The following is a 13,071-nucleotide window of genomic DNA, read 5'->3' as shown; positions in this document are numbered from 1 at the left end:
TTTGTGTGCTCTACTTTTGGCAGCTATTAATACAAGCTCATTTATAATGGTTTAATTGTCCATAGAAATAACTTGAATGTCATTATTTCTAAACATACCAAATTCAGTGCAAGATATAGCATTAGCATCTTCAGTTAGAGTCATAACATATATGTACCATATATCACCATAGTGGAGGTATTAGGCAAGGTTGACCGTAATGCACTTAGGGTAGGTGCTAACAAGATAAACAATAGTTTAATGAAGCAACGACGCTTATTAGAATAGGGTAGACGCTTAATTAGGCGCCTATCATGTACAAATTGGCACTGCTGCTTCAGAAAACCATGTTTATTATTGTTAGCATGTACCTAAGCACGTAGCATTGGAAGTTGGCCATTACCAGAAATGAGCAATGTACTACCAAACACTTAAACATAGCATGTTAAACAGTCAGAACCCAAAAGATAAACCGGCGCATAAGTTCAAGCAGTACGGTGGGGCAGAAGTATCACACGACAACCATAACATAAAAACAGTCTTAACTAGGGTGGGCCAGCAGTAACAACCAAGCAGCGCATCAGATCCTCGGCATCTTGGCCGGACGAGGAGGCCTCGGGAGGTAGAATGGCAGATGCCCCTTCGCGTACTTCCTGAGGAAGGCACCAAAAGCGGCATGTTTAGCCCGGACGTGGGGCTTGCGGTTCCTCCCATTACCACGGCCGATATAGGTGCCATGCATGATCAGGCTGTTGTAGTCGCTCTTGATAATCGCGCAGCAGAAGGGGCAGGCTATGTTGTCGTAGAGCCTGTTGTATCCGCTGCGGTATGGGATTTCCCCATTCCGCAGCCTCCTGAGGACGTAGCGGCTCTTGCTGTCCCTGCTCTCCTTACTATCATCCACGTCTTCGTCATCTTCCTGTGTGTTAGTTGATCGACAGCTATGTCAGATTAGGAATACAGAAATGTAGCATTTCATAAGAGTATCAAGTACATTCCTAAAGTAGGAATACAAAAATATGATCAATCAGATGATTCACACAACATGTACCTCATGTATTGCAATATATGTTTATGTATTATTTGTTATCTTTCTTGTTCTTTTTTCTTTGCTTTGCATGCGTAGCTGTTCTCCCCTCTAAAGTACTCCTATTTGTACAATCTAAGTTGACAATTAACTAAAGTGTTCAGGTTTTACGGTATGAACAAATCACTTTACTGCATTCAAGCACATATTTTAGTTCATACTGAAAATAGATAATTCCAAAAACAGGATTATTTCTTGCCATTTCTTGCAACAATATGTTGTATGATCTGGTTTTATCATAAAGAGATACCAGACAATATCTAATTTTAATGATATTCAAACTAGATGAGTACATACTACAAAGTAAAACTACCGCATCAACAAACAAAAGATTGCCCTCACTTGATATTTTGAAGACAACAAAACATATGAATGGGGTCATGAATTATGTATAAAAAAGAGAAATTTTGGATTGAGGTACATCGGTTGCGAACATAAGAAATTATGGCTTTAATTACTCATCCTTGTTGCTAATAATTACATAGGGTGCGTACATAAGAAACTCTGCAATGAATTACTGACTGCAATCAGAAAATGTCTTCACAATATAGCTGTATGGCTTCATGATTTTCATCAAATAAACCAGTTTTTCTGACAACTAAATAAATGTACTGTTTACTAGGTCTCAACAGATTTGGTAATCAGATTGAAAATAAGATGCATAGTCCACTTCATTATATGGAAATCATGAAGTAGATACAAAAAGTTTGCACTGTTAAGGTAAGAAAGATTCTATAAGAAAGGAGAAAATGTGGTATCAGCTTTGTGCATATGGAGCATTATGATTACGCTTAGTAATGGAAAATTCTATATAGTAAGAATGCAATAGAAAATCTTGTTGCTAGAAATGCACTGTTGCATGGACTTGGCATGCATGATTACTGATGTGGCATAGTTTCATGGATTGATTTGTGCCAGAGAAGAACTAATCCATGTTTGTTGTTAATGGCAGGCAGTGGCCGTAAATTGTTACTGCATGCATCAGTACTGACCAGCTGCATGACTCGATGATGTGGCCCAGTTTCATGCATACCAAAACCAGATAATGGGTTGCCACTATTGAAGAACGGAGCATAGTTTCATGAATAGCAAAACCAGATAATGGGTTGCACAATTGAGTAACAGAGCATAGTTGTAACAGGGGTTGTACTGATTTAAACAGGGGTTGTACTAACAGGAGAAACATAGTGCTATGAGGTTGTTTGTGCATAGGTAGCATTGTGCTTGAGCTTACAAATGGAATATTCTATATAGTACGCATGCTTGGAATTTTTCTTTTGTAGTAAATAAGATATCGAATGGCCAAAAATGCTGGGATTTCCCATCTGTCCACCGTTGGATTGGCTTCATCCAACAGCAAATATTCAAAGTTGTTTCCATAGTACATGTTTAAAAAGTTACCATTTATAGAAGCTCAAGCAATGTTGATAAATATTTACTGTTGCATGTTAACTTTTCATGTTCTAGATATTAATCATTGATCCTCTTATTGACTGTCATTAAATAAACAAATTTGCAGGAAATTTTCCATCCACTCAGACCTGTCTGAAAGAATCCTACGTTTTTAGTATGCACAATCAAACACTCATACAATCCTGTAGGATTCAAGATGACATGCCACTCTAATCCCACGTTTTCCATATTCCTGCGTTTTGGAAATCGTATGAATCAAAGAGGTGATACCTAACAAATACACCGTTTTCTATAGCAGAACTGATTATGACTACTGTTGCACGCACAGGGGGATTTTAGGCCTACATGACTACTGTTCCATGCCAGGTTTCAGATTGAAGGGGTTTCCTTCCAAATGTATGAAACAACTAGTACTAATCCTAACCCTAAGGGAGAGATCAAGAAACATAACCTATCTAGACGAAATCTAATCCGTGTTGCATGCAATTCAGGAGAAAACCCCAAAAACAGAGTAGGAGAATAGAACAGAACAGAGTAGTACCTCCGAGAGCTCATCGTCGACCTCCTCGTCGAACTCGACGGCCTCGTCCTGCACTTCCTGAGCGTCGAGGTGGGCCTCCTCGTAGCTCTTGTCGATGAGCTCGTACTACTCGCGCTTCTGCTTGAGCCTCTGCTCCTCCAGATCCACCGCCACCTCCTCCTCCACCTGCTCCCCGACCGCAGGCTCGACCGCTGCGACGGCGGCCGGAGCAGTCGCAGCAGATGGTGCACCGCCTCTCGTCGCGGCGACGGCGCCCTCGGCCTCGCCAACCGCGGCGGCAATGACCATAGCAGGCTTCTCCACTGCTTCTACCGCTGCGTCCTTCTCCACCGCCGCGTCGTCACGGCCGGCCTTCATCTTCCGACGACGAAGGGCAAGGGAGGTGGTTGCTGGCTCGTAGGAGGTTGGTTCGAGGTGAGAGGAGCGGGTTTTTGCTGATTTGGGGAAGAAAAGCAGCAGGGGTGGGGGTGGGGGAGACGGGGGTGGGGGAGACGGGGGTGGGGGAGGCAGCCTTTATTTGGCGTGTGGGGGTGGACGTTTGGAGTTACCGAGGCTAGACGTGTGGCGTCGTGCGCTCGTGCACGCCCCAACCGCTTTCATTTAATTTTTGTCATGAATTTGTATATTTTTATTTTTGACCTGTGGTTTAGCGAGGAAATTGCACAAATTACCTACTTTTGGTGTTACTTTTGCATAGAACACCTACTTTACAGGTTTGTTGCACAAAAGAACACATATTGGGGTAATTTGTTGCAGGTAGGTCTAATCCACCATTTTGGGTGGGTTGACATGATTTGTGACAAGTGAGTCCAGTTTGTAAGTGCACCGCGGGAAAAAACACATTCCACATCAGCACCCAGCTAGAACTGTGCAAAATTTACAAATAGGTACTCCAGAAATAATTCTCATTGTTTCTGGGCCCACAGAACTATTGACAGTTTTTTTGTTCCCACATATCATCTTGGCACACAAGAGCATGCACCAAACTTGTTCTCCTTCAACACACAGAGCTATAACGACGGACATGTACCAGTAATATTCACACTGCACGTGTCGATACCATCTTGACCAACATGCAACAACATTGGTCTCACTAGATTGATACATGCCATAAGGGGTCCAAATCATTCACCAATTATTCTAGTCACATTCCACTCCAAGATGCGACAATGGATCGACATGTATCAATCTTGATATCTTTGCACAATTAATTGGTATAAGGGCCAGATGCACCAATAGATGTCACAATGCACTGACACATGTCACTTGGGCCAACACGCACCATGCCCACAAACAAGGAACAAATAAGCCTATAGGATCCACATGCACCGATAAACTACGTCTCGACATGCAACAACTTTTCGTAGTCACATTGCACGCACAGTGCATACCAAGACACGCCAACGGCCCGTCATGTAGCAATCTTCATGTGTTTTCACTAATCATGGTCTCTTTGGACTCACGGATGCCATAAGGGCCAAATGCACCAATATTGACACATTGCACTCAAACGTGCCACTTGGGCCAACATGGATAATGGTTTTTTTACTAGCAAGGATTACATAAGCCATTATATAGTGTTGGTACCCTAGCTAATAACAACATATATCAACATTGGTCCTAGTTGCAGCTTCACAGGACCACTTATGCCACACATGGAGCACAGCCTCGGTGCATGGTTTTTTTTCGTGTGTCTGTGTCTGGATAAATGTCTTAAGGAGAGGCAAATTGGTTCAACCGAACACACTGCATCAGCCGAACTGGTTAGACCCTTTACCACACACCCGCATGGCCCTGGTTCGAATCCCCGTGAGGCAGTTGGAAATGCCAATTTTTTTATATGGGTACCGACACGTGGGCTCCCCTTGTCATCCACACAAACGCGCCACCACATGTACCACATTTGGCTAAGTGCACCTAGTACTCCACATCATTTTCAACTTCTTCGTCCCCTTCTCGACAAGCGCCGCCGCCGCCAGCTCCCGACGCCGCCTCTCTTCACCGCCGGATCTGTGCGGCCGCCGCCAACTCCGGCAAGTAGGTGAGATCTCCCCTCATCCCCCTCGCGAATCTTCTTCCCTTCCCAAACCGCATGCGTCTCCCTCCGGGCGCGGATCTGATCCAGAAATTTTATTTGATACATGCGGTAGATGATTTGTTGATGGATATGATGGTTCTTTGATAGATTGATGGATGTCGTAGTGTAGGATCTGAGCCGTACCAGGGAAAAGAGGGGGCCTGTGCAAATCAAAATGAGGCCCTATGTGTGAAAAAATAAATCAAAATAATTCATCCATTCTTCACTATAGTATGTAGTACTGACATTGGATTGGGTCTGATTGCGATTTATTAGGTAGATGATACTGGCATTGCCATTGTCATTGGCATTGCTTTTTTAGGTAGATGATAGTAAACAGATTTAATAGGCATTGCATTTTAGGTTGTCACTATGATTTATTATATGTATGATCTTTGTATTGTACTATGGTAGCATACAATTCAACTTAGAGAAATATTTTTTCCCAAATTTTCCAAATTTTCTTTCATGGACATGTTTGGCACATGTGGGTCACCGTGTCATAGAGAAATTGGGTGATTTGAAGGTGGTGGAAAAAAGCACCTTTGTTCAAAAAAGGGCTTAAGTTAGACCAAATGGTCCCTCCGGAATGCGGTGATTTTTTTGACCACCTCCAAATCACCCAAAATTTGGCACACATGATCTCTTGCACAAACAAAGCTAGGTTTTCAAGGTTTTATATTTTTTTGAATTTATACTGCTTAAAATACTTGCCGGAAATGATGTAAATGGACCCAAAAAATTTCCACTTCTTTGTATCAACATGAGAAGGAAGCATGACTAGTTTGGTAAGGTTGTCGGCATTTGTATGGATTTTCTAATACGATTAATGCTTAGAATACTTCTCGGAGGTGACGCGAGAAGCGCACGTTGTCAATCCTTCACCAGCGGCCGTTCCGGTAGGAGGTAAGGGTCCGTGTGGAAGGACGGGTTTTTCCCGACTTGCTCCAAATGGACATGTATTCTTTCTTCACCCTTGTACCAACATGAGAAGCATCCATGACTAGTTCCATTGATTTTTGACGTTTTTATTAATTTTCTAGGGTTATCACGACGATAAAACCCTAAAATATTTCCCACCAGCGCCGCCCTTCCCTCCGATCACTCTGACCAGCATGTACTTAACTTAGCATCAAGGCCATGAAAATAGGAATCAGAACCGTATTAGATTTTGATCCCACACATACAAAACAGATAACACACAGACTGCAAGTACTACGATTATCAGATTGAACTTGTAATGCATAACAACTTCTGGTATTCAAATACATCACATGAAATAGTGAGACAACTAGAAATGCAAAAAAGCTTGTGATGTTGAGGTTGAGCAAGGGACTTTTATTGTGAGGCGCAGCATCTTCAGCAACCTATCCATGATTCTACCTGTAGCATATAAGTAACTGAAAGTTTCAGATTGAATACAGTTGGTATTGGAAAAATGACAATACGGTAATTTGAAGATGCCAAGGAAATCTGTCACAACAACTATAGGAGGATACGAATTTGAATACAAAGTTCATAGAAGTCAATGTTGAATTAATAAGACCTTTGCAAGATGCAAAATCACTGCTGTGATGAGAGTAAACAGCATGTAGGCCATAGCACATGCAAGAAGCACTTACAGGAAGTGAAGCAAAAGGTTGTACAGCACGACAACATGAGTAAGCCAACATCCCTACAAAAATTATTTCACTGCTTATGTCTATTTTTTTGCTGAATCATTAGGAAGCCCTAAATATTTGGATGCAAGATCACCGACATGGCACTACTGGAATATTTCAGTGTCTACATCTCTGTACTGAAAGTGCATTACTGAAATATTTCAGTGGCTACGTGTGTGTACTGAAACAGCACCACTGAAATATTTCAGTTGCTACATGCGTGTACTGAAACAGCACCACTGAAATATTTCATTTCGTACGTGCGTGTACTGAAAGTGAACCACTGAAATATTTCAGTGGGTACGTGCGTGTACTGAAAGTGCACTACCGAAATATTTCAGAGGCTACGTGCTTGTACTGATACAGCACCACCGAAATATTTCAGTGGCTACGCGCATGTACTGAAACTGCTACACCGAAATATTTCTGGGGTTGCGTTCGTGTACTGAAACTGCAGTACTGAAATATTCAGTGTCTAGCCGTGTGTACTGAAATTGCATTGCACTACTGAAATTTTTCAGTGTGTACCCGTGTGTACTGCAATTGCACTAGTCAAATATTTCAGTGTGAACCTGTCAGTATTGAAATATTTCAATGCCTACAACTATCTACTAAACTTGCAGTATTGAAATATTTCAGTGTCAACCCAGAGTCTATCACTCTAAACTGTGTACTGAACTTTTCTGGAGGCACTTCTTGCAGCCAAAATATTGCAAGTTCAATTTACACATATTGCATCACGTAATTTGAACACAACTCTTGAGGTGACAGACAAAATTTCCTATCATGGATACCACTCATTCACATCAAAACGTAGCAAGTAAACATAGCAATGCTATATGCCTAGACTCATTACAGCCTCGTCGATCAAACTAAGCTGCCATCCAGAGGCTACGGATTCAAGTACACAGGTAGCAAGAACATATTGCAGGGAATCAAATTAAGCAAGTGGCAAGTAATGATGAATGAAATTCAGCAATCTTACCCTAAACATAGCTACGGCCGCCGTTCAGACGAGGAGAGCGGCGAGGGAAGCGTGGAGAACGGCGGGGAAGCGATGTCGCGACCACTGTCCTCCTCCTCTTGCGCTTCGGAGTCATCTCCGACTCGGTTGGAGGCTCCACAATCTGCAACGGCACCTCATGCACCGTGGGTTCCTGATCCAGTGGATGCTCTACCCTGGATCTGAACGCCCACCACCTACGCCTGGTCCACGGGCTGGACGAATCGGCCTGCTCCATCGCCCAGAGGAGGATCTCGACCTTGTGCATCGGTTGTGCGGGTGGGGGGGGGGGGGGGGAAGCTTTGCCCTCTCCCTCCTCGTCATTTGCTTCAAAGTGGCCATTGCCGTCCAGTTCATCTGCAATATGTTGTGAAACCAAGAACGGATCTCCGTCAACCTGGCCATCTTGACCTGATCGCCGCCGGCGATCTCCATGAAGTCGGCGTTCTCGCCGCCGGCGATCTCCACGAAGTCGGCGTTCTCGCCGCCGCCGATGTGCTCGATCTGCTGCTCCATCGAGGATCTTGCGTGGATGGAAGAGGGGGGTGGATGTGGAAGATGAGAAGAGCAAAGTTGCGGCCGCGAGAAGGAGGAGAAGGCTAGGAGATGGCCGCGGTTGCAATGGTGATGGAAGAGGGGAAGGAGCACGGCGGCGGCTTTGCAATGGACGAGAGGGGCGGCGGTTTTGCATTGGAGGAGAGGGGCGGCGGTTTTGCATTGGACGAGAGGGCCCCACCTTGTCATATATTTCCTAGGACTAAAATGCCCCTAGACTAATAGTACTTTCGAGTACTTTCATCCGCGTACTTTCGAGTACTACGTATGTATGCGCCGTTAGATCGAGACAAAAAAAGGGCTCTAGAAAATGCCAACTACTGTAAAAGTTGTAATGATGTAATTGTATCAAATCCATTAGTAGAAGACAGAGTACTGCAGATCAAGTTTTTCCTTTCTCGCAACAACCACTTATTAAAATATAGCTCAACTCTGTCATATATCGTACACCACATGTAACCATGTGCCTATATGATTAAACGGGTCAATGGATTTCGGTGTTGACCGTAACTTGATTGCATCAACTGCTGCTTAATTTGTCTGGTGCCAACAAATAATCAAACTCGTACTAATTTGATTGTTTTTCCTCTATATCTGCAACGGGGTCTGGTCTGGGTGCTACTGCATTGTTTACTTTTTATAGATCGTGCCAACATGGATCCAACTTATCATCGATCTGATCCACCATTTTCCAATTTTTTTTATATTAAGCGAAGCATTGATTGATTTGGCAGAACATTTTTGAAGATCTTTTACGATACTTGAAAATAAGTTTGGACTGTTTCATTCTTTCTAATATAATGGCTCAAGATTGATCCATACTGCAGTGGGGGTAGAATCACAAACTGTCAGGGAGTACCGGAGTACAATGAATTTCTGGATCAAATCACAATCCAATTGTATAAAATGGAGACTATTAGAAATCGTATGTATCTTTCCTACTTCTAAAGTTTTGAGTTGGGGGTCATCCATTCACTTTCAATAGCCCTCAACTCTTCTCCCTCCATCCTGACAAGTGGGCCAGCAAAGTTGCACGCCCAGAGATCTATTCCCCCCACGATCCTATCAACAGGTGCAACAGGCGGGCAATGGCGGCGATCGGCTGGGGCGATGCTGGATCGGGCCGTGTGAACGTCGGGCTAGGTCACGGGTGTATGTGTTTTTTTTTTTGCATGCGCCGGCTGGGGGAAGGGGGCGTATCGGCTCGGCCAACGGCTCGGCTGTATGCGACGCGGGGCGACGCGCGCATACGACGCGGCATACGCTAAGCACCATATGACCAGAATGCGGTTATACTTTAGGGGGGCGTGTACAACAGACCTCAATTAGAAATTGGGGCCCCTACAAATTTAGGGGCCCTGTTCTGTCGCCACTTTGCCTATGCTACTAGACGGCACAATTGTTCATAAAAAATGGCAAACAAACATTTTGATGAATGTTGAGTGAGTTAACAAAAAGATCTCCCTCTCTCTCTGTTTTCCAAAAAAAAATCCCTGTAATTTGGACTATGTTGCGAACAAAAGTTACTCAATAACTGAGATAGGGGCAGCATCTTTGCAGGAACTCTACCAAACGAGAAAACCAAAACAGCCGAGCCCAATGGTTCCGTTTTCCAAAAAAAAAAAGAATGGTTCACTGAAGGTAGGCGTAGGCAATAGCACTGGGGATATGGAGCTTTACTGCAATGGGGGTGAAGTGGATTAGTATAGGTGAGATTAGACACAAAAAATATATTGAACTCTCGGCTATTATGGACTACACACGAATGTATGTAGATGCATTTTAAGTGTAGATTAACTGATTTTGCTCCGTATGTGGTTCGTAGTAAACTTTCTTCAAACACTTATATTTAGGAACGGAGCGAGTAGATAACTTTGTGAAGTTGGTCTTTAATTTCCTCCACCGTTTTGCTTTTTCTTGTACGGAACATATTGGCCAGTTGTGGAACCACTCGGTCAACTAGATATGACAGATGATGCTTCAACTACCGCATGGGACATGTGGTTGGCAAAATCAAAATTCATACAGATGATGCTTCAACTATATATATAGCTGCCGCCTTCTACATAGCGCCCACAGCCATAGTTGCCACTTGTGGATCAATCAATCATGGCCAGGAGCCCAGGACACCGAGGACGACAATTTTACACCACCTTGTCCTAACCCTCTGCATCCTCTCGGGTCAAAACACGCCGTCTTCTTTAGCTTCGAGTGCAACTGCAATCGATGATTTCCTTGGCTGCCTCTCCGCGGACATCCCGTCTCGCCTCATCCAGACCCCGGTAACCCCGTCCTACTCTGCCCTCCTGCTCTCCACCGCCTGGAATCTCCGCCACATCCTGCCGGACACCTCCAAGCCTCTAGGGATCATCGCGGCCACCGAGCACGCCCACGTGCAGACCACCGTCCGTTGCGGCCGCCGCCACGGCGTCCGCGTCCGCGTGCGCAGCGGCGGCCACGACTACGAAGGCCTCTCCTACGCCTCCGTCCACCTCCACAAGCACAACGAGCCCTTCGCGGTGCTGGACCTCGCCACTCTCCGGGCGATCCACGTAGACCCGGCGCGTGCTGAGGCGTGCGTCGAGTCCGGCGCCACCCTTGGCGAGCTCTACTACGCCGTCGGCGCCGCCAGCTGCTCGCTCGGGTTCCCGGCGGGCTCGTGCCCCACCGTGGGCATCGGTGGCCACCTGAGCGGCGGCGGGTTCGGCTCGCTGGCACGCAAGTAGGGCCTCTCCGCCGACAATGTCCTCGACGCCGTCGTCGTGGACGCCAACGGAAGGCTGATGAACAGGAGCGCCATGGGGGAGGACCTCTTCTGGGCTATCCGTGGCGGAGGCGGCGAGAGCTTCGGCGTCGTGCTGTCGTGGAAGGTGCGGCTAGTCCCCGTGCCGGAGACCGTCACAGTGTTCAGCATCATCCGGTCAAGGAACCAATCCGCCATCGAATTGATTACCAAATGGCAAGAGGTGGCGCCGGTTTTACCGCAAGACCTGTACCTCCGCGTGCTCGTGCTGAACCAGCAGGCCAATTTCCAGGCGCTGTTTCTTGGCCGGTGCGGCGACCTCCATCGGCTCATGCAAGATCGCTTCCCAGAGCTTGGAATGACGGAGCAAAACTGCCGGGAGATGAGCTGGGTCCAGTCCACGGTCTTCTTCGGCTTCTCCGCGACGTCCGTACCACTGAAGCAGCTCCTCAACAGGAGCAGCAATCCGCGCTACTATCTCAAGGTCAAGTCCGACCACGTGCAAGAGCCCATTCCAAGGGACGTGTGGGAGAGCATATGGACGGCATGGCTCGAGAAGCCGGAGGCCGCGCTGCTCATGCTGGACCCTTACGGTGGCTTGATGAGCAGCATCTCGCCATCGGAAACGCCGTTCCCGCACCGGCAGGGGAACCTTTACCAGCTCCAGTACTACTCCTTCTGGTACGAGAACGGGACGGCAGCAGCGGAGAAGCGAATGAGCTGGGTCAGGGGACTGTACAAGGAGATGGAGCCTTACGTGTCCAGCAACCCAAGGGCTGTGTATGTCAACTACAGGGACCTTGACCTGGGGACGAATGAGTTGGACGGTGACGTGACGAGCTATGACAAGGCTAGAGTCAGCTGGGGAGACAAGTATTTCAAAGGAAATTTTAAGAGGCTGGCAGCTGTGAAGGCCATGGTGGATCCCCATGATTTCTTCAGGAATGAGCAGAGCATCCCTCCTCTTCCCGCTGCCAAAATGATACCGTAGATTCCATTTGATCTGATCTGATATGGGCGCTTTCATTTCTTTTTCTTTCGAGTGTGCAGTGCTCCTGATTGTCTTTGCATGTTTCGCCTCTTCATTTCGGTCTCTATGGCCAAAATGTTGTGCGTCTTGGTGATATGACGTGTTTATAATCATGGGTGGAAAAAATGTAAAGTTTATGAAAAATAACAAATGAAATGGAATGATATTGTCCCTTTGTCCAAGCTGTGACTGGGCTCTTGGCTGCTGCGATAGGTGTGTCCTTGCACGAAAGCCACTACTACTACAATCAAAGATGGCTCTTCGTTCTCGAACACAGCACGGACGCGCAATCAAATGTGCATATTACATTATTACTACAGCAAATTAAAAATACCAACGGTGCTGGTTGGTCATTGGAATGCGAGCTCCACTTTGTGCTATTCTGCGTCAAGTACCATAGTGTGCATGCATGAGGATAAAACGGTACATGTGAACTACTATTTCATAATAATACTGAAGGAGATGACTAGATCCGACCAAGAAGGAAATAGCCACCAGGTGTTAAACATAGTAGGACCGTGTGACTTGTCTATACATTGTACCATACAAGTTTATCATTACCATGATTCAGAAGGGCTTACGGTGAACAACAAAAAAGATAACTGTAAACAATCTTAAAGTTCCATGATTCCATGCATGAGTGGCAGTCTGCAAGACCGACATCAATGTGACTACAATGTCTTAGGGCGATGGTGACTGTTTGATGAGATTTTGTACTATAAATAGTTTGAAAATAAAAAGAATAGATCCACATTGACGTCGAGGGCGGCACCGCCCCTCAGTGTTAGCACTTCATCGCCTCCACAACAACGAGAACACCGGAGGCAACGCTAGGCCCTCGATCATTCACTCGACGGCGGCATCCCTTCACGACGTGGTCTTCAACACCACAAGCCGTAGGCATCGTCAACTACAACAACACCAAGCTTCAAACCATGATGCTGACACTGAAGGTGGCCCTGCCCCTCAGTTGACGGTATTA

General features: G+C 45.7%; 1 long non-coding RNA gene and 1 pseudogene across 1 annotated transcript; one reads left to right on the top strand and one right to left on the bottom strand.

Annotated features, from left to right (window-relative positions):
• Window positions 1–388: 388 nt before the first annotated feature.
• On the bottom strand, window positions 389–3,220 carry LOC141022584 (uncharacterized). Its single transcript, XR_012183776.1, has 2 exons — window positions 3,021–3,220; window positions 389–898 (listed from the first exon to the last, which is right to left on the bottom strand). It is a non-coding gene; the product is annotated as an uncharacterized lncRNA (long non-coding RNA).
• A 7,059-nt stretch (window positions 3,221–10,279) lies between these two features.
• LOC109782857 (berberine bridge enzyme-like Cyn d 4) lies at window positions 10,280–12,260 on the top strand (annotated as a pseudogene).
• The last annotated feature ends 811 nt before the right edge of the window (window positions 12,261–13,071 follow it).

This window comes from Aegilops tauschii, chromosome 1, assembly GCF_002575655.3.
Source record: "Aegilops tauschii subsp. strangulata cultivar AL8/78 chromosome 1, Aet v6.0, whole genome shotgun sequence".
Classification (NCBI taxonomy): domain Eukaryota; kingdom Viridiplantae; phylum Streptophyta; class Magnoliopsida; order Poales; family Poaceae; genus Aegilops; species Aegilops tauschii.
Note: the sequence above shows the minus strand (reverse complement) of the source record. Positions and strands in the feature narration are given on the sequence as shown.